Raw genomic sequence first — 21,541 nt, 5'->3', positions numbered from 1 at the left:
GGGGATTCTTCTGGGATTTATTCAGATGGTCTGGGATCTGGTTGGGGGTTCACCTGAGTTTTATTCAGATGGTCTGGGATCTGGTTGAGGGTTCATCCAGGATTTATTTGGTCTGGGATCTGTTCACTTTGTTTTTGGCTTTTTGGGGGGAATTTTAAATTGTGTTTCATTTCACTAATAACTTTGTCTTTTGGGTGTGACATTTGTCATCTTTAAACCCAAAGAAATGATCGAATTCAAGAAGTCACAAAGTTCGATTATCATTAGATCACTTGGATTGCAGAGAGAGTTTTTTGAGTCCCAGGAAGAAACCTGCTATACAAATAATTATTATGTAAAATGGGAATATCTTTGGTGCTACAGTGAAGTCTCAGGACTGGTCATTGGTGAATACCACAAATCCCAATCAGAAGAAGGCTGAAAATTAGATGACACAATTATATCGCAGAGCAGATGCCATATCTCACACCCCTGGTGGAGAGCACAAGTGACAATGGCAGACATGGTCACGTTGTCACCTTCAAAAAATCCATGCTATAAAATCCCATTCACCCATCACTGGAGTGAATGGAGACAGGAAGTGGCTGAAAAGAGGCCTCAGGAGATCCACAGAACTGACAGCTAACAAAGGATGAAATACAGTGAAAACAAAGATGTGTTTATGAAAACCAGAGTAGTCGGAGTTTCCATCTACTCTAAGCATTGTTCCTGTACAGCTTTAGCGGGTTCGTCCAAAGCCCCGAGCGCCCCGCCGCTGTATTCTATAATCAGGGGGGCGCACAAGTAGCCAAATACCAGCTTGCTTTCCAATGACAGGGCCATAATTCCCATATAGATTTATGTTTGGCGGCGTGCCTGGGCGTACTCTGCAATCGTTATTTAAACACCTAACTCACCATCATAAACATCTAACGACACGCTCAATAATCGTATTATTCAGGTCGCCGAGCCATAAAAAGCGCATTGTGCAGCTGTGGAACTTTTCAAACAGTGATGTCGTAAGTTCCAAAAATCTTCTGGAAAAAGAAAAAAAAAAAAAGCAGAGCGTGGTTTTATTTGCGGACGCACAATACGGGGCAGTGTGTGTGCAGCGGCCTCGCACACAATGCTAAATGAGCGCAGATTATAGGAAAGTCACCAGGCCCGGTTTATTCTTAGAATAACAATTGCAGAGAAAGCCCCTTTCACTCTGCCAATCTTCTGTTTGGGTTTCAGATCTGATATTTAATGTCTCGCAGGCTGCGGAGAAACCACAGACAGACCAGAAGCCGAACATAAACCTTCTGTGTTAAGTGGATAGAAAAACACTTCAACACAAACTTCATTCAGCTGCGAACGCCGCGCCGCCCTCCAAAAACTTTTCAAACTCCCTCCCCCCCAAAAAAAATTTAATGTCGTTTTCCCCAAACACAGGATTATTTGTCCTCATTCAAATCTATTTTCTCTTTTTTTTTTTCCTCTTCAGCGAGTTGCGTTGAATGATTATTTTTAAGTCTGCAATATTATTTAAATCTTTTTTTTTTTTTTAAGGGTCACTTATTCGCTGTTTCCACACCATGTCATCTGAGATGTCAGTAATTTATTATTCCACACTGAAAGACGTACGAAGGAAACTTGTTTATTGAGCAATTATCCCGAGTTTATTAAATTGCACCAAGCCATGAAAATGACATTACGGCTATTATTGGCGATGGAAATGAGCGCAGCATTCCCGCATCAGCCGGTTTGTTTTAAATATCTGTGGCTTTATATATATATATATATATATATTTATGTACAGCTCACTTCTAATAATAACTTTAAAAAAAATACTAAAAAAGAAAATCTAAATAGTTTGTCTTCAGAATTAAATCTCTGAAAATGTAATCTCTTTATTTTTTTCCTTCAATTTAAATTCACAATAAAAAGATTGAAGTGTAAAAAATGTCTTTACTGTCACCTCGAATGACAGGAGTGATCACCTTCGACTTTTTCACTACAGACAATCAAATATTTGTGTAAAAAAAAAAGAAAACAATGTACACCACAGACCCGCAGGAAAAAAATTTATCCACCATAGAAAAAAATTAGCACCACTATGTGATCTCTAGAATGTAACAATCTTTATTAGATACTTTGTAATGTAATTGAAAAAGGAATAAAATAGCAACAATATGAACAGTTAGCATGAGCGAATTAAAATAAACAAAATGTGCCAAATACCACCGTGTTATTATACCGAACATACCAGCATCACCGGATCCAATAGGACTCTATGGCTGGACTGGCCTGGGTCATGCTCATGGTACTGATGTATGAACATCAGATATCTGGCAGAAAGTTCCTGAGTCTAAATGTGAGGATGTTGAAGAATGAGGTGCGCAAACAAAAAATGAATCTCCAGCAGCAACCGAAACTTTAACCTTGATAAAGTAAATGTGTGATGTGCAAAAAATGGGTGCGCTAGATGTGAGCAATGTATGTTGAACCAAAAGGGAAAACACAATGAACAAAATAACTAATGAATAAATAAACACAGATATTATAAATAGTGCACAATGTGTACAAAAACGTGCTATGGAAATATGAGCAATCCAAAACAAGTCCAAAATGAAAAAAAAAAGCTGAAATCTTCTTGATGGTGAATGAATGTTTTATTATGTTGAGTTGGTAAGGGTATTACCTCTCTTTTCTTTACACGTGGGTGCCAAGAGGGATTTGGTGTTTGCACGTCCTCTTCTTCACCTTCATTCACCATCAAGAAGATTTCAGCTTTTTTTTTATTTTGGACTTGTTTAGGACTGCTCATATTTCCATAGCACGTTTTTGTTCACATTGTGCACCATTTATAATATCTGTGTATATTTATTCATTAGGTATTTTGTTCATTGTGTTTTACCTTTTGGTTCAACACACATTGCTCACATCTAGCGCACCCATTTTTTAAATGTGAGGATGGGCTGTATAGTAAATGTGTGCATTTGTGCGTTTTCACACATACACATGTGGAGAAATTCTTCTCGCTTTTCTTGGGGTGTTTTGTACATGAGTATGTGTTCCTATACATGCATAAATGCCTAAAATACTATCCAGCAGCACAGATTTTTATTTCTACTGATCTATAAGTGGCACAAGTTTATGCGCCTGTGCATGCACAAGACCCCCCCCCCCCCCAAAAAAAAAATGGGCTACATTTAGATCATTTAAAAAAAAAAAAAGCCTAAATGCCTAAAATGGTGGCACTTTTAGGTGTCTGTGTGCAAGAGTCTATACAAGAATTAAATACATATGGGTTGGGGGGCTTGTCCGGGATCCATTCCTAAAAAAGTAACAACAATGCAGTATGTAAAGTGTTATTATACTGGAATTCATGTCCCTGAGAAATACCCCATGAGAAACATGAAGACAGCACATCCCAGGTAGGTAAGTCAGTTAGCTGGAGTAGTGGGGCTAAGAACCCAACATGTAGCATGGGCAAGCTGCTGCTTCCTCAGGGTCTGCCTGCTGTGATGCTCACATTTCCAGTTGCCCCAGCACTGTTATGTGAGATTAAATATCTGTATTTATTAGGTTCTTATATGTGTGAATTACCCGGGTCATTCCAGTCCAGGACTCTCATTGAATCTGGTGATGCTGGTTTATTTGGCATAAAAATTTGCTGTGTTCACATGAGGGAGTTCAAAACAATTCAAAACAATGAGCGTGCTAAACTTTTATGCTGAACAAACCTGCATTACCAAATTCACATATATAATAATCTAATAAATACAGATTCAATTGCCTCAATGTTTCTCATTACTCGTTATCCTATTTTTCCCATTGAGAATGTTTCTCCTGGATGTAAGATTGTATCCACCCTATTTGTATCCATTGGTTCTTTTTGGCTACGGATTCACTCTGATCAACGATTCTTCTTCTATTTTTTCCTCACTACACTTTTCTGATTCTTTTCTTTTCTGAATATTACCACCATCTTTATCTTTCCCATAGGGGTATTTCTCAGGGACATGAGATCCAGTAATATTAGCACTTTACAAATGGCATTGTTGTTACTTTTTTGAGGCTGGATCCCGGACGAGCTCCCAACCTGTATTTATTGGATTCCTATATATTCTTTGTCTTAAGGTTATGGGTTCCTTTTACTGACATTAGTTAGTACATTTCAATTGTACATTTTTTCTGACATGATTTTTTAAATGTTTTTACAAGTTATAACATTGGAGCCCATACCAAACTTTTTTGATCACTCCTTCTTGTTGGAGGTCTTTGATATGCTCCTGGTTTGTACTCTAAGTCCTTCTACCACAGCTCCCATAACAGACTTCATGAGCAGCCTATTTTGCTGCAGGTCTTCCACTTTACATACAGTGTGCATGTAAGTATTTCTGGGGGAGGGATTTTCCTCCCCCTGGTAACTACCTCTCTCTAGTGTTTGGATTTACAATGTTTTACTATTTTAATATGTTTTATTGCAGATTGATGATGAGCCCGACCCTGAAGAAGTGAAAACATTTCACGAAACGTGTAGGGCTCATAGGATGCATCTTACTTTTAATATGTTGTACCTTTCTACTGTGATTGTATGTTTATTTACTATATGACATGTATGTGGACATGATGTATGTATGTATTATTGGAACATGCTATGTATTTGTTACCACAGATTAAACATACGTTTTTTTCAACCATTGACTATTTTTTGGATACCAACATGCCTCATATAAAGTCCCAAACAAACCCTTTTCTTCTTTTTGACTCAGGGATGGAGACGTATTGAGTATATGTTTCATTTAAAGTCCCAAACCCCCTTTTTCCTTTTTAATAATAAATACAGATGTTCAGCCTCTAAAAAGTCACATTACAATAATGGTGGACCTGAAAACTCCACAAATATCATTGCAGATGGACCTGAGGAAGCAGCAGCCTGCCACGTTACATGCTGGGTTCTGCCACGTTACACGCTGGGTTCTGCAACGTTACATGCTGGGTTATGCCACGTTACATGCTGGGTTATGCCACGTTACATGCTGGGTTCTGCCACGTTACCCGCTGAGTTCTGCCACATTACATGCTGGGTTCTGCCACATTACACGCTGGGTTCTGCCACATTACACGCTGGGTTCTGTAACGTTACACGCTGGGTTCTGCCACATTACACGCTGGGTTCTGTAACGTTACACGCTGGGTTCTGCCACATTACATGCTGGGTTCTGCCATGTTACATGCTGGGTTCTGCCACATTACATGCTGGGTTCTGCCACGTTACACGCTGGGTTCTGCCACGTTACATGCTGGGTTCTGCCACATTACACGCTGGGTTCTGCCAATTTACATGCTGGGTTCTGCCACGTTACATGCTGGGTTCTGCCACGGTACATGCTGGGTTCTGTCACGTTACATGCTGGGTTCTGCCACGGTACATGCTGGGTTCTGCCACGTTACATGCTGGGTTCTGCCACGTTACATGCTGGGTTCTGCCACGGTACATGCTGGGTTCTGCCACGTTACATGCTGGATTTTGCCACGTTACATGCTGGGTTCTGCCACGTTACATGCTGGGTTCTGCCACCTTACATGCTGGGTTCTCAGCTCTACCACTTCTGGTATACTGACTTACCTTTTAAAACAGGATACAATCAGTGCAGACACTATGAAGCAAAATGAACCTGCTATTGCTAGCTGAACACTAGAGGATAAATCACATAGCCTCATGCAACCTATAAATATACATAAAGTGCAGTGCAATAAAAACAAATCATACAATGAGAGAAAACAGAAGAAAAATGCAAATGACATATGATAAAAAGTCCAATTGTCCAAATATTACCACCCTCTTCTTCTTTCCCATAGGGGTATTTCTCAGGGACATGAGATCCAGTAATATTAGCACTTTACAAATAGCATTGTTGTTACTTTTTTGAGGCTGGATCCCGGACGAGCTCCCAACCTGTATTTATTGGATTCCTATATATGTCAATGCTGGTTTATTAAGTGTATTTAGATGAGTGAGTTCAAAATGGTTCAAAAACAATGACCATTCCAAGTTTTTATACCTAATAAACCAGCATCACCAGATACAAACGGTGTCCTGGACTGAGTGGTCATTCACATATAAATGAATCAATTAAATACAGATATAATAGTGGAGCTGAAAACTGTACATGACTCGTGGCTGGTGGAACCTGAGGAAGCAGCTGCCTGTCACATTACATATTGGATTCTCAGCTCCATCACTCCTGGTGTACCAACTTACCCACCTGGGAGGCACCATCTTCCTCTTTCTCATGGGAGACGTGAGATCCGGTATTATTAGCACTTCACAAATGGCATTGTTGTTACTTTTTTGAGGCTGGATCCCGGACGAGCCTCCAAGCTGTATTCATTAGACTCCTATATACAGTCAATGTCAATGATCCAGGTTATCCCAGCCCTGGACTCCTATTGAATCCGGTGATGTTGGTTTATTTAGAACAATAAGATTGCTGGATTTGATTTGTTCATTGATTTTAACTCACTCATGTGCGCTGTTCATAGAGTTACTTTTGTGCTCCTTTTCCTGTATACATTACTAAGAATGTAAGTTGTTACATTTTGTATATCACACGGTGGTGCAATTTTTGTATTGAAGTAGATTTTATTGCGTGCTTCTCTCTCTCTTTTCTCATCTTTTTGTATAGCGGAGTAGAATTTTTGCCACATATTACATAAACATTTCTGCGCAGCCAATCATGTCGCTCACAACAGCCAAAATACTCAGCGACATTTTTTGCAAAAAATTGAGTACCACAAGTGACCTCCGATATGAAATGATGCCAGAAAACCGCCTCCCACGTTTGTCACAAGGAGGCAGTGATGTTCAGAGGGGCACGCGGAGAGACGAGGGGGCTTTTTACGACTTTGGGATTTGTTTGGATAAATTTCTTGTGCCAACAAAACTACTTTACACCCCGGTGTGGAAAATGTGACGCAGCCTAAGAGTGGGTGATCGCTGGGCAATTAGATGCGCTGACAGACGGTATTATTATAAAATCGTTATAACAACATTCCGCCCAATATTACCGAGGGGGCTGAAGACAAATCGGAATGTGCAACACATGCATACCGCATAGACGACGTACAAATATATATATATATATATAGGTGACTGCCGCAGGGCCTGCAGACTAAACAGGTTCATGAATTATCCAGGTGGCAGGAACATTTGGGAGATAATTAAAATGAAATTCATCTGTACATAGTTCAGCCCTTGATAACTACATAGGAATGTCATCTATTCATATATAGTTCATCCCCTCCGGCTGTAAAATGTGATACTGGCAGCATTTGGGGAAGAATGACATGAGATGAATGTCTTCGTATTGGTTGGGTGGGCAATGAGGATAACATGACTGTGTATGAAGTTCAGGTATCAGAACTGTCAGGCTGCCATGGAAGTAATTAAAATGCTGTATTGTCACCTCTATAGCATGTAAAGGATTGTGTATGGACAGAAGTATGGGTAATAATGGGACCATTGGAGAGTCAAAGGTCATCTTCATGGCTGACCTTGTACATTGTCTCCCAGCTCCTGAGTGTACACTGTGTGAGGGTGCACAGACAATGGGTGACCTCTGATCCCCAAAGCGCTATGTAAGGTCCACATAAATGAAGGAAAGATACGTAAAGCGGTGTAGAAATTCTTAATAAGTAAGCATGTGCTATAACTATGATAAGAAGGAAGAAGGAGAAGAAGGAAGATGGAGAAGTAGGAAGAAGAAGAAGAAGAAGAAGAAGAAGAAGAAGAAGAAGAAGGAGAAGAAGAAGGAGAAGAAGAAGGAGAAGAAGGAAGATGAAGAAGTAGGAAGAAGAAGAAGAAGAAGAAGAAGAAGAAGAAGAAGAAGAAGAAGAAGAAGAAGAAGAAGAAGAAGAAGAAGAAGAAGAAGAAGGAGAAGAAGAAGAAGGATAAGAAGAAGAAGGAGAAGAAGGAAGATGGAGAAATAGGAAGAAGAAGAAGAAGAAGAAGAAGAAGAAGGAGAAGGAGAAGAAGGAAGATGGAGAAGTAGGAAGAAGATGAAGAAGGAGAGAAAAGGAAGGAAAAAGAAGAAGATAAAGAAGAAGAAGAAGAGAGAAAGGGAAGGGAAATGAATAAGGAGAAAGAAGAAGAAAGAAGAAGGAAGAAGAAGGGAGAAAGAAAAAGAAGAAAGAAGAAGAAGGGAGAAAGAAGAAGAAGAAGGAGGAAGAAAAAAGAAAAAGAATGAAAAAAAAAGAAGAATGAAAAGAAGGAAGAAGAAGGCTAAATAAAAGGAGAAGGAAGAAGAAGCAAGAAGAAGGAAGAAACAAGAATACGGAGAAGATTGAAGAAGAAGAAGGGAGGAGAAGAGGAAGGCAGAAGAAGATGGAAGAAGGAGAAGAAGGAAGAAGAAGGAAAAAGAGAGAAGAAGGAAGAAAGAAGAAGATAGAAAAAAACAAGAAGATTTCTGCATTCACAATGACGTCCTCTTTACAGTATTGCCTTATACTCTGTACTGTCCATGAACTGGGGAACTACAAGTTTCAGCATATCCTATAAGCTTACCAATGTTGGACCTTTTAGCTCCTCTGTACAGTATAATGAACAGCTATGAATACATTATTTATATATATATTCCGGTATATTCCGTAGATCCTCGCCGCAGAGGAAGTCGTACTACAGAGATGATATCGATATCCAACGAATATAATGAGGTGAGATATAAAAATATAATCTCCATCTTAATATACATAAAGACGGAGCCGTGTTATCAGCACAAGAATGGCGCATAGCCTTGAGAAAGATCCGCGATGAGCCCAACGCCAATTCCCCATTCAGCAGCCAATGAGACAAAGGGAATTATATCCCCGTATTGTCTTACTGCTGATTGCCTTCTTTTATGACAAATACAAAGCGTAAAATAAACCAGAAAATATATATTATTATTTTCTTCCACCTCCAGCTTTTTCCACGACGGGAAATTTAATTGGAATAAAAGAACGTCTTAAGGAATTTACGGGAAATGCTGAACGCTGTACGATCGACCTGTTCATGGAACTTGAAGGGGTTAAAAGCTTCATACATTTCCCCATATTATTTATTAAGGTGGTGCAGAAAAGATGCGGTAACCAACAGAAACTGGCCGGATTGAGTCAGGACAGCGACAGATGATTGGTTGATACAAATTACTGCTTTAATGGATAACTTTGCAATGAGTGGCCGGACTGGAACTAGTACAAAACCTGCAATATTACCCCCCCCCCCCTCCTGCACACACACACCCGACTCATTGTACAGCAAATCTTCTATCCTTTTCAGCCAAGGAAGCTGCCATCTTGGCCTCTGTTCGACCTGCAACTGCCATGATGCTGCCCATGTGACCAGTTATGACACCGACCATTTGATGGTTTGAGGACCTGTTCATACTGGAATTCAGTGCAGGAGACCCACGCTCCCGCAGCGCATTTCGATTGCAATGCCCTCTCGATCTTCTGCAGGGGTCAGTTCAAGTTAACGACACCCCAAGCGCAAGCACATCTGCCCACACTGGATCGCATAGAACAAAAGTACCATGCAATGCGGTTGCTGAACGTTTCAAAAAGCCGTGCATGCACTACTTTTGGTGCGGTGCGATTTAAGCCCATTCAAAATGAATTCACACTGCAAAGAACTGCATGTGAAGCGCAGAGGAACCGCACAGCATTCCTATGTGATTCACAAACAGTTCAAGTGTGAATGGGACCAGACAGTTTATTTGAGAGCACAAGAAAATGTGACAGTTAGCATTCCTGGCATGCCGGCAGTGTAACTGTTTTCTGAAACTGTTAAATCAATAGGTTTAGTTCTGCTTCAAGCCTGGGATGAAGTTATTCTGATGAAAGCGCTCAGCCACATGGGCTTCTCTTTGGGAGGGAAGACGCTGCCGCGAGGACAGAGCGGCCTGAGATCTGTCCTCACATTATATGATTGTGAAGGGAATGCTGTCTGACACCGTCTACATAAGCTGTGACATTGTCTGATTTTATTTATTGTGTAATAGATAATTGTATACATTGTTAAATAAATAGTTTATATGTTTAATAAATAGTTGAATGCATTGTTTAATAGATGATTTTTACATTTTATGTAATACATTGTATACATTATTTAATAAATGGTTTGTATACAACTTAATAAATTATTTCATATCTAGTTTAAACTCTAAACATTCTGCATTAATTGATGGCTAAATCGATACTCTTAATGAATATATTGTATAATAAATGATTTTAGGCTCTGAGTGTTCAATCTTCTGGTTCCTTACATGTATCATCCATGGATCTATGGACTTTCTTAGAAGTTCCTACAGAAGAGACATTTCAATAGACGCAACGCGTAGGTCCTCACCATGATAGAAAGGTAACACAGAGGGGGACAGACGTTACAATCTGAGGCATGATTTGGTAGATCTGTGTGTTACATTTAGTAATCAGAGGACATTTCACTGAGCTGGTTTTGGACAATTCTATTGATAGAAGTTTTATATCTTTTGTATTATGTTGGTATTATTTCCTCACATGCTGATACAGCTGGAATATGTGATTTGTCACTATTGAGATATTGTACGATAGGCTGAGAGATTGTTGTATATGGATATTTATTTCTTTGCTTTGACTCTTCTTCTATTATTATTATTAATTGTATTATTATTATTATTCATTTATTATGTCCTTCTAGGCATATATGATTAATAATAATAATAGTTTTAACTATAAGATTATTATTTGCTCCTTTCAGTTACTCTGTGCATCTTTTTGTTGAAATGAGGAGTGTTTTATGGAAAAACAAAAACATGTGAGAAGGATTTTCCGGAGATTCTCTGCAGCCATGTATGTGACAAAGTATGTGAACCCCGACCTGAAGGAGTCCAAAAAAACCATGAAGACCAGCAAGCAAAGATTGTGGTCTGTGAGCCAGGTCTGACCCGAGACAACCAAATCCTTCTCCTGTGGGGGGGGGGGCAGGTCTGACCTGGGACAAACCAAATCCTTCTCCTGCGGGGGGGGGGGGGGGCAGGTCTGACCCATGACCATTGAATCCTTCTCTTCTGTGGGGGGGGGGGGGTGCCAGGTCTGACTCAGGACCACCTAATCCTTCTACTATGGGGAAGGGGGGGTTGCCAAATCTGGCCGAGGACAACCAACTCCTTTTCCTGGGATCGGTGCCAAATCTGACCTGGGACCACCAGGTCCTTCTGTGAGGGGGGTGCCAGGTCTGACCCGGGACCACTGAATTACTCTCCTGTGAGGGGGGTGCCCAGTCTGACCCAGGACCACCAAATCCTTCTCCTGTGGGGGGTGCCCAGTCTGACTCAGGACCACCGAATCTTTCTCCTGTGGGGGGGTGCCAGGTCTGACCCAGGAAAAATGAATCCTTCTCCTGTGAGAGGGTTGCCAGGTCTGACCCAGGACCACCAAATCCTTCTCCTGTGGGAGGGCCCCAAGTCTGACCCAGGACCACCAAATCCCTCTCCTGTGGGGGGGGGGGCACCAGGTCTGACCCAGGACAACCAAATCCCTCTCCTGTGGGAGGGCCCCAGGTCTGACCCAGGACCACCAAATCCCTCTCCTGTGGGAGGGCCCCAGGTCTGACCCAGGACCACCAAATCCCTCTCCTGTGGTGTCTGAGCAGAGCAGAATTCTGGACAAGAAGGGGAGAGGATCCCACATTGATTTACAATGTATCACATTAAGTGCTTTATCTGACTCTATTGACAAAGCCATTAAAATCCTCAGTAATTCCTCTCCCGGCGCACCGCCCGCCGCGTTTTATTCCTCCTCTGAGCACAGCGATGATTAGAGAGCCGCGGCTCTGCCAGGATTGAGGAGAACTCCTGGAATATAACCCCGTATCCAAGAGCAATCACCGCAACTGACATTCTATTGATGGTTACATTCCACGCACACCGAAATCGCACATTTGTATCTCTGTACACACGAGGGACGACCTCCACACTTTCTGTACTTTGCACTTTTTATTGGATGTGTAAATAAAACCGATTGCCTCCATCTTCCTTCCCCCACAGAGGTTCATCCTTCTGCACCCCCCTCCAGTCTCTGACCCCAACTCTAAATATGCAGGGACCACCCCGCTCCCTGACCCCACCTCTAAATATGCAGGGACCACCCCGCTCCCTGACCCCACCTCTAAATATGCAGGGACCACCCCACTCCCTGACCCCATCTCTAAATAAGTGAAAACTGCCCACCAATACCAATGTATGGATTAGTCCCACCCAGACTCCAACTTCTAAATATACAGGGACCACCCCACTCCCTGATCGCACCTCTAAATATGTGAGAACTGCCCACCACACCCACTCTATGGGTTAGTCCCACCCAGACCCCACCTCTAAATATGCAGGGACCACTTCCAATCTCTGACTCTACCTCTAAATATGTGAGAACTGCCCACCGGACCCACTGTGTGGGTTAGTCCAACCCAGACCCCACTTCTAAATATGCAGGGGCCACCCCACTCCCTGAACCCACCTCTAAACAATTAAAAACTGCTCTCACCTTTAATTAAGCAGGGACCACCCCCAACCTCTAAATATGTGGGAACGGCCACCCAAATGCAATGTATGGGTTAGTCCCACCCAGGCCACACCTACAAATATGTAGGGAACACTCCAATCCTCAACCCCATCTTTTAATATGAGAGAACTGCCCACCACACCCTCTGTATGGATTAGTCCCACCCATATCCTGCCTCTAAATATGCAGGGACCATTCCAATCACTGACCCCCACCTCTAAATATGTGAGAACTGCCCACCAAACTCATTGTATGAGTTAGTCCCACCCAGATCCCACCTCCAAATATACAGGGACCATCCCAATCACTGACCCCACCTCTGAATATGTGGGGAAAATTCCCATCACACCCACTGTATGAGTCAGTACCACCCAGACCACACCTCCAAATATGCAGGGACCGCCCCACTCCCTGACCCCACCTCTAAATATGTGACAACTGCCCACCACACCCACCGTATGAGTTAGTCCCACCCAGACCCCACCTCCAAATATGCAGGGACCATCCCACTCCCTGACCCCACCTCCAAATATGCAGGGACCACTCCACCTCTAAATATATGAAAACTGTCCACCACACCCACTTTATGAGTTAGATGCACCCAGAACCCACCTCCAAATATGCCGGGACCACCCCACTCCCTGACCCCACCTCTAACTAGGTGAAAACTCCACAACACTCCCACTGTATGAGTTAGCCCCCCCCCCCAGACCCCACTCCCTGACCCCACCTCTAAATATGTGAAAACTGTCCACCACACCCACTGTATGAGTTAGTCCCACCCAGACCCCACCTTCAAATATGCAAGGACTGCCCCAATCTCCGACCCACCTCTAAATAAGTGAAAATTGCCCACCACACCCACTGTATGAGTTAGTCCCACCCAGATCCCAGCTTTAAATATGCAAGGACCACCCCACTCCCTGACTCCACCTCTAAATAAGTGAAAACTGCCAACCACACCCACTGTATAAGTTAGTCCCACCCAGACCCCACCTCCAAATATGCAAGGACCACCCCACTCCCTGACTCCACCTCTAACTAGGTGAAAACTCCCCAACACTCCCACTGTATGAGTTAGCCCCCCCCCCAGACCCCACTCCCTGACCCCACCTCTAAATATGTGAAAACTGTCCACCACACCCACTGTATGACTTAGTCCCACCCAGACCCCACCTTCAAATATGCAAGGACTGCCCCAATCTCCGACCCCACCTCTAAATAAGTGAAAACTGCCCACCACACCCACTGTATGAGTTAGTCCCACCCAGATCCCAGCTTTAAATATGCAAGGACCACCCCAATCTCTGACCCCACCTCTAAATATGTGAAAACTGCCAACCACACCCACTGTATGAGTTAGTCCCACCCAGACCCCACCTCCAAATATGCAAGGACCACCCCACTCCCTGACTCCACCTCTAAATAAGTGAAAACTGCCCATTAAGCCCAGTGTATGGGTTAGTCCCACCCAGACCCCACCTCTAAATATGGGGGAGGAGTTAAATCCCTGCAGGTAATGCCTTTTTGAGTAATTGTGAATGGGAAGTAACTCTCATAAAGCTGACCCTGTGATGCCGGGACATGGCCCTGGACACAGGACCAGAGGGACAGAGGGCCAAAATGTGGGACTGTCTGAGAACCTCCAGGACAGTAGCATGTATGAATACCATTATACAGTATATAGCACACATTGACCCCCCCTCACCCATTACGCTTTTGCGATATCTAACTGCTGACAAGGATATTCTGCAGAAAGAAGCAGATTTGAGGGCACTTTTATCGGGTCATTTCTAGGGACAAATCTGGACAGTCCCTGCTACTAAGGAGGACGTATTCCAGTCTGCCAGCGCAGGAACTCATCACAACCAATCACAATGCAGCTTTTACGGCACACCGGATGAGCCCATCAGCAGCAGCAATGTGTTGGGATTTGGGCGCGGAGCACACAGAACGTTCCCTCTCTGGCGGCGGAGCAGCGTCAGGCCAAGGTCGCAGCGACTTTCAGGCTCTGTAGCACTTAGCAGGTCCGCCGGGCCTCCCAGGCTGAAGACTTTTCACACAATCAGGTAGAGGAAGGCGCAGCCGTCAGCACGCGGCCCATCCGCCAAACAAAAAGATTATTTTCCTGACAATGTGAGAAAACAAGGCGAGCGTCGCTCTCCGGCCAATGAACCGTGCCGCCTGCCCTTAGAAAATCCTCTCCGAGTGTGACAAACTTTACCGACTCCGCCGTCACCCAGAATTAAAGTGCAACTCTGCATCTAAACTGCCTGCTAGATACATTGTATTACCCCTAAAACAAATCATCATTCTCAGCTGGACCACCCTGTATTCTTTATGATGATGTCTAATGTCCCCTCCCCCCACAGTCACATCAGTCTCTGTACCAGAGGAGCTTACACTCTAATGTCCCCTCCCCCCACAGTCACATCAGTCTCTGTACCAGAGGAGCTTACACTCTAATGTCCCTTCCCCCACAGTCACATCAATCTCTATACCAGAGAGGCTTACATTCTAATGTCCCCTCCCCCACAGTCACATCCGTCTCTGTACCAGAGGAGCTTACACTCTAATGTCCCCTCCTCCACAGTCACATCAGTTTCTGTACCAGAGGAGCTTACACTCTAATGTCCCCTCCTCCATAGTCACATCAGTTTCTGTACCAGAGGAGCTTACACTCTAATGTCCCCTCCCCCCACAGTCACATCAGTCTCTGTACCACAGGAGCTTACACTCTAATGTCCCCTCCCCCCACAGTCACATGAGTCTCTGTACCAGAGGAGCTTACACTCTAATGTCCCCTCCCCCACAGTCACATCAGTCTCTGTACCAGAAGAGCTTACACTCTAATGTCCCCTCCCCCACAGTCACATCAGTTTCTGTACCAGAGGAGCTTACACTCTAATGTCCCCTCCCCCACAGTCACATCAGTCTCTGTACCAGAGGAGCTTACACTCTAATGTCCCCTCCCCCACAGTCACATCAGTCTCTGTATCAGAGGAGCTTACACTCTAATGCCCCCTCCCCCACAGTCACATCAGTTTCTGTACCAGAGGAGCTTACACTCTAATGTCCCCTCCCCCCACAGTCACATCAGTCTCTGTACCACAGGAGCTTACACTCTAATGTCCCCTCCCCCCACAGTCACATGAGTCTCTGTACCAGAGGAGCTTACACTCTAATGTCCCCTCCCCCACAGTCACATAAGTCTCTGTACCACAGGAGCTTACATTCTAATGTCCCCTCCCCCCACAGTCACATAAGTCTCTGTACCACAGGAGCTTACACTCTAATGTCCCCTCCTCCACAGTCACATAAGTCTCTGTACCACAGGAGCTTACACTCTAATGTCCCCTCCCCCCACAGTCACATCAGTCTCTGTACCACAGGAGCTTACACTCTAATGTCCCCTCCCCCACAGTCACATCAGTCTCTATACCAGAGGAGCTTACACTCTAATGTCCCCTCCCCCACAGTCACATCAGTCTCTATCCCAGAGAGGCTTACATTATAATGTCCCCTCCCCCACAGTCACATCCGTCTCTGTACCAGAGGAGCTTACACTCTAATGTCCCCTCCCCCACAGTCACATCCGTCTATGTACCAGAGGAGCTTACACTCTAATGTCCCCTCCCCCACAGTCACATCAGTCTCTGTACCAGAGGAGCTTACACTCTAATGTCCCCTCCCCCACAGTCACATCAGTCTCTATACCAGAGGAGCTTACACTCTAATGTCCCCTCCCCCACAGTCACATAGTCTCTGTACCAGAGGAGCTTACACTCTAATGTCCCCTCCCCCACAGTCACATCAGTCTCTGTACCAGAGGAGCTTACACTCTAATGTCCCCTCCCCCACAGTCACATCAGTCTCTATACCAGAGGAGCTTACACTCTAATGTCCCCTCCCCCACAGTCACATCAGTCTCTGTACCAGAGGAGCTTACACTCTAATGTCCCCTCCCCCACAGTCACACACTATTATTATTATACATTTATATGGGGGGGGGTTATAGTGAAACGTAGAAGATATTTCCCTTTTTTCCTATCAGGATGAATGTTGGGGGGGGGGGGTTGGGGGGTTGGGGGGTGTTATCTTTAGAGGATGAATGTTGGGGGGGGGGGGTGTTATCTATAGAGGAGGAATGAAGGATCGCAGAATTACGGGATAATCGTTCGGCTCCTCTGCCCCCCCCCCCCCCTCCCCAGGATCTCGGTGTATTAAGCAGAGACATATGGAGAGCCGGAGAGTAATCTCCATTCATTCCCAGATCATCGGGGTGATGGCGGCCTGCGCTCAGAACGCGGGAGAAGTACAGCGCCAAACAACCTGCCATACGCACCTTCTACACTTTATGGTCATTAACCACTTCAGCTTCGGAAGGTTTTACCCCCTTAATGACCAGGCCATTTTTTGCGATACGGCACTGCGTTGCTATAACCGTCAATTGCGCAGTCGTGCGATGCTGTACCCAAATAAAATTGATGTCTTTCTTTCCCCACAAACAGAGCTTTCTTTTGGCGGTATTTGATCACCTGTGCAATTTTTATTTTTTGCGCTATAAACAAAAAAAAAAAAATCATTTGGAAAAAAAAAATATATATATTTTACTTTCTGCTATAAAACATCCAATAAAAAAAAAATTAAAAAATCTAAATTTATCATCATTTTAGGCCAATTTGTATTCTGCTACATATTTTTGGTAAAAGAAAATCCCAATAAATGTATATTGATTGGTTTGCGCAAAAATGATATCGTCTCCAAACTAGGGGAAAGATTTATGTCATGTTTTTTATTGTGTTTACTGGTAATGGCGGCGATCTGCGATTTTTAGCAGGACTGCAACATATCGCGGCCGCCAATTCTGACACCCCGTGACACTTTTTGGGGACCACTGACACTAATACAGTAATCAGTGCTAAAAAAATATATGCACTGCCACTGTACTAATGACACTGGCAGTGAAGGGGTTAACACTAGGGGGGGGGGTTCAAGGGTTTAAGTGTGCCAATTGCACGCTCTGTGGCATTGTGCTGCACATTTTAGAGTGGCCTTTTATAGTGGGCAGCCTAAGGCACACCTGTGCAATAATCATGCTGTCCAATCAGCATCTTGATATGTCACACCTGTGAGGTGGATGGGCGTCCGCAAGTAGGGGCAAGGGGGGGGCAAATGCCCCTCCTTGGAACCTCAGCTTCCCCTTTAAAGTAGTTATTAAGCCACTTTATACCATCCTGTCCGGTCTGTTTAATAATCCTGCGTTCCTCTGCGTCAGTGTCTGAGTTTTAAAAAAATAAGGCGTTCTTTACCAGTTTTCAGAGCGCCGAGCGCCGCTCACGTGTCCTGTCGGCTCTCTCCTCCCCCTGCCTGACAGTTGCCTGCAGCGCGTGGGGCCACGGATTCCTCGCTGTAGTCAGTCGAGAGGGGAAGAGGAGGGGAGGGGGAGAGGAGGGGAGAGGCTGGGGGTCACGTGAGCGGCGATTGGCGCTCTGAAAACTTGTAAAGAACGGCTTATTTTTATAAAACACAGACACAGGGGGCACACAGGATTATTACACAGACTGTAGACAGGATATGAAACTTTAAATGAAACTACAGCAGCAGGAGGGGAAGGAGGGGGGGGGCACTGACACAAGGGCAGAAAGGCAGGAAAGGAGGGGGGACAGAGGACAGAGGAGGATAGGTGAGCTGCGGATGACAGAGGTGTGTAGACTGACCACAGTGTCAGGGCTCAGCAGCCATGGTATACCGTGGTCAGTTTACAGAGGGGAGGACATAGCCAGGCAAGATCAGCCAGGTATTTTAGGTGATAAGGGGGGGCAAATTACACAACAAAGCACTGTGCTGTATAACATGCCTTAGCCGGTTCCCGACTGCCTGCCACCGATTTACTGCGGCAGTGCAGCCCTCCTGTGCAAAACGACATAGACCTATGTCGGTCACGCGCCTGCAGCTAGGGGGCGATCCTGCGCCGACAAGGGCGCTCCCGCCCCCACTCGGCACCGGAGACTCCAATACATGAGGGCAGGTGGCTCCGATTGCTGCCTGACACCCGCGATCGCTCCCCGCTGAGAGAGAAGGACGGTCGGATGTTGTAAACACAGCTGACCGTCCTTCTCCCTGAAATGATCACAGAGCTCCTTCTATATAGGAATACAGGTCTCTATGGTCATTTCACAAGCCACGCCCCCCCCCCCCTCCCCACAGTTAGAATCACTCCCCAAGGCTCACATTTAACCCCTTGATCACCCACAGTGTTAACCCCTTCCCTGCCAGTATCATTAGTACAGTGACAGTGCATATTTTTAGCACTGATTACTGTAGTAATGTCACTGGTCCCCCCAAAAGTGTCAAATATGTCAGTCAGGGGTCCGATCTGTCCGGCGCAATGTCGCAGTCGCGCTAAAAATCACAGATCGCCGCCATTACTAGTAAAAAAAAAAAAAAAATGAAAATGACATGAATCTTTCCCCTAGTTATTAAGCGCGATAACTTTTGTGCAAACCAATCAAGATACGCTTTTTGCAATTTTTTTTACCAAAAATATGTAGCAGAATACAAATTGGCCTAAAATGTTAAAAAAGTTAGATTTTTAAATTTTTTTTTTTTTTTTTTTTTGGAGAATGTTCTATGGCAGAAAGTGAAAAATATTGTTTTTTTTTTTTTTTCAGAATTGTCGCTCTTTTTTTGTTTATAGCACAAAGAATAAAAATCACACAGGTGATCAAATACCACCAAAAGAAATCTCTGTTTGTGGGGAAAAAAGGACATCAATTTTATTTGGGTGGATCCAGGGGGGTCAATTGCCCCCCCCCCCCAAATAAATATTACCCACTTATTACTCACACTCTCCAGTCCACCACACAGGGCCGAGTTCCTCCAGCAGGCCAGCAGCGCGGTGGAGCTGAAAGCTTCTCTTGTAGTCCCGCCTCCGCGCCACTGGCCTATACAGCAGCCGAAGTGTAAACAGTGAGTGCACTGGCTGCTATCGCCGCCTGGCGTCTAGCAACCAGTGACGTCAACTGTCCTGAGGACTACATGTCCAAGCAATTGTCCATTAAAATAGCGCAGTGCCGAATCACAAAAAATGGCCTGGACATTTAGGGGGGAAATCTTCCGGTCCAGAAGTGGTTAAGGGAAGAGGATCAATTTTATGTTTTTTTTAGGTTAACAAATGCTTTAAAAATAAATGCTGCTGTTTGCCCTTTAAAACAAAATACTCAAAATAAGTATAATGACTAAGCCCCTCCCCTTCATGACATTTTTTTAAAAGGGGCGGGGCATGGGTAACCTTAAAATGATGCCCCTCCCCTGAAAAAAGTTCTGCGGACGCCCATTGTGAGGTGGATGGATTATCTCGGCAAAGGAGAAGCGATCGCTAACACAGATTTACACAGATTTGTGAAGAATATTGGAGAGAAATCGGCCTTTTGTGTCCATAGAAAAGTCTGAGATCTTTGAGTTCAGCTCATGAAAAATGGGGGGAAAAACAAAAGTGTTTGGTTTATAATTTTGTTGGGTGTAAGAAGCTTCCTTCCAGGAAGAAGAGGCGATCGGTGTCAGCGCAGAAGCGAGCGGCGTCCGTCCGTCCTTTACTCTGATTTCTCTAAGCCGTGTGGACATGACGGCCGCTCGCTCCTGCTGACCGCGTGAAATAAAAGCGCGGAGTGACACGGCGCTGCGGAAGACAATTAATGAATGTGTTTTTATGGTCAGCACACGGGAGGGCTTGTCTGAAGTTTCCGTGGACGCGTTCCAAGCTCCCATCTGCTGACGAGCGCAAAACGGTCAAAAATGAAAATCGCCCCCGGCTACTTAGAGGGAGAAAAACATAAAAAGTTCCGTGAGTCATCGCCATTATATCACACACGATCAACTTCAGCGCTATCGATCAGTGGAGATTGGCCAAATTTAATAGCCGCTCCCCTCCCCTCCCCCCTCTTCACGTGAAAAGTCTGCACATTGGCGCTTAGCGAGTTCTGAACGGCGAGGAGTCAGGAATGATGGTGTCAGGAATTTAATGAAAAGTGTTGTTAATAAAATATTACATTATTGGCGGAGGAGCGAGGGAGCGCGGTCACCTTGGGCGCGGCGAGACGGCTGCTGATGTCGCCAAGTCGGACATAAAATGGCGAGAGGAACGAAGCGGAGGGGTCCCGGCAACGCCGCGTGCCAAGAAAGTTTAAAGAGTATTGAAAAGGAAAACTTTTCCCATGTTGGAGGAGCAGGAAAGTCTCCTCCTGTCCATGTATGGGAAGTCTGAGCCGTCCCCCAGGGGGCGGAGCACACATAATCACACTGCAACATTTCCTATTCATTACAAGAAACATTGTATACAAATATCAGTCACTTCTGAATGGAAGAAATAGGACACGCCTCCTACATTCAGCTCCTCCCCCTCTGCCGCTGCCTCCCCCGCCTTATAAACTTCCTTGTATGCCCGGTCATACCCGGCCATCAAATTCTGATCACCAGCAAACAGTCATGATTACATTGTATTATACAGCAGGGGCGGCTGTCATGATTACATTGTATTACACAGCAGCAGCGGCTGTCATGATTACATTGTATTACACAGCAGGAACAGCTGTAATGATTACATTGTATTACACAGCAGGAACAGCTGTAATGATTACATTGTATTACACAGCAGGAGCGGCTGTCATGATTACATTGTATTACACAGCAGAAGCGGCTGTCATGATTACACTGTATTACACAGCAGCGGCGGCTGTCATGATTACATTGCATTACACAGCAGGAGCGGCTGTCATGATTACATTGTATTATACAGCAGGGGCGGCTGTCATGATTACATTGTACTACACAGCAGGAGCGGCTGTCATGATTACATTGTATTACACAGCAGGAACGGCTGTAATGATTACATTGTATTATACAGCAGGAACGGCTGTAATGATTACATTGTATTACACAGCAGAAGCGGCTGTCATGATTACATTGTATTATACAGCAGGAGCGGCTGTCATGATTA

At 44.5% G+C, this 21,541-nt stretch overlaps 1 protein-coding gene and 1 long non-coding RNA gene across 6 annotated transcripts in view; both read right to left on the bottom strand.

Moving 5' to 3' along the window:
* Nucleotides 1–17,533, bottom strand: part of LOC309565057 — a 654,865-nt gene extending 637,332 nt beyond the window's left edge. The window contains exon 1 of the long non-coding RNA XR_014225780.1: nt 17,483–17,533. This is a non-coding gene — a long non-coding RNA (uncharacterized lncRNA). The remainder of the gene's footprint in view (nt 1–17,482) is intronic.
* Nucleotides 1–21,541, bottom strand: part of SOX6 (SRY-box transcription factor 6) — a 548,208-nt gene that overhangs the window by 418,154 nt on the left and 108,513 nt on the right. The window lies entirely within an intron of this gene.

This window comes from Pelophylax lessonae, assembly GCF_965119305.1.
Source record: "Pelophylax lessonae genome assembly, chromosome: 10".
NCBI lineage: Eukaryota > Metazoa > Chordata > Amphibia > Anura > Ranidae > Pelophylax > Pelophylax lessonae.
This window is presented reverse-complemented; position numbering and strand designations above follow the sequence as displayed.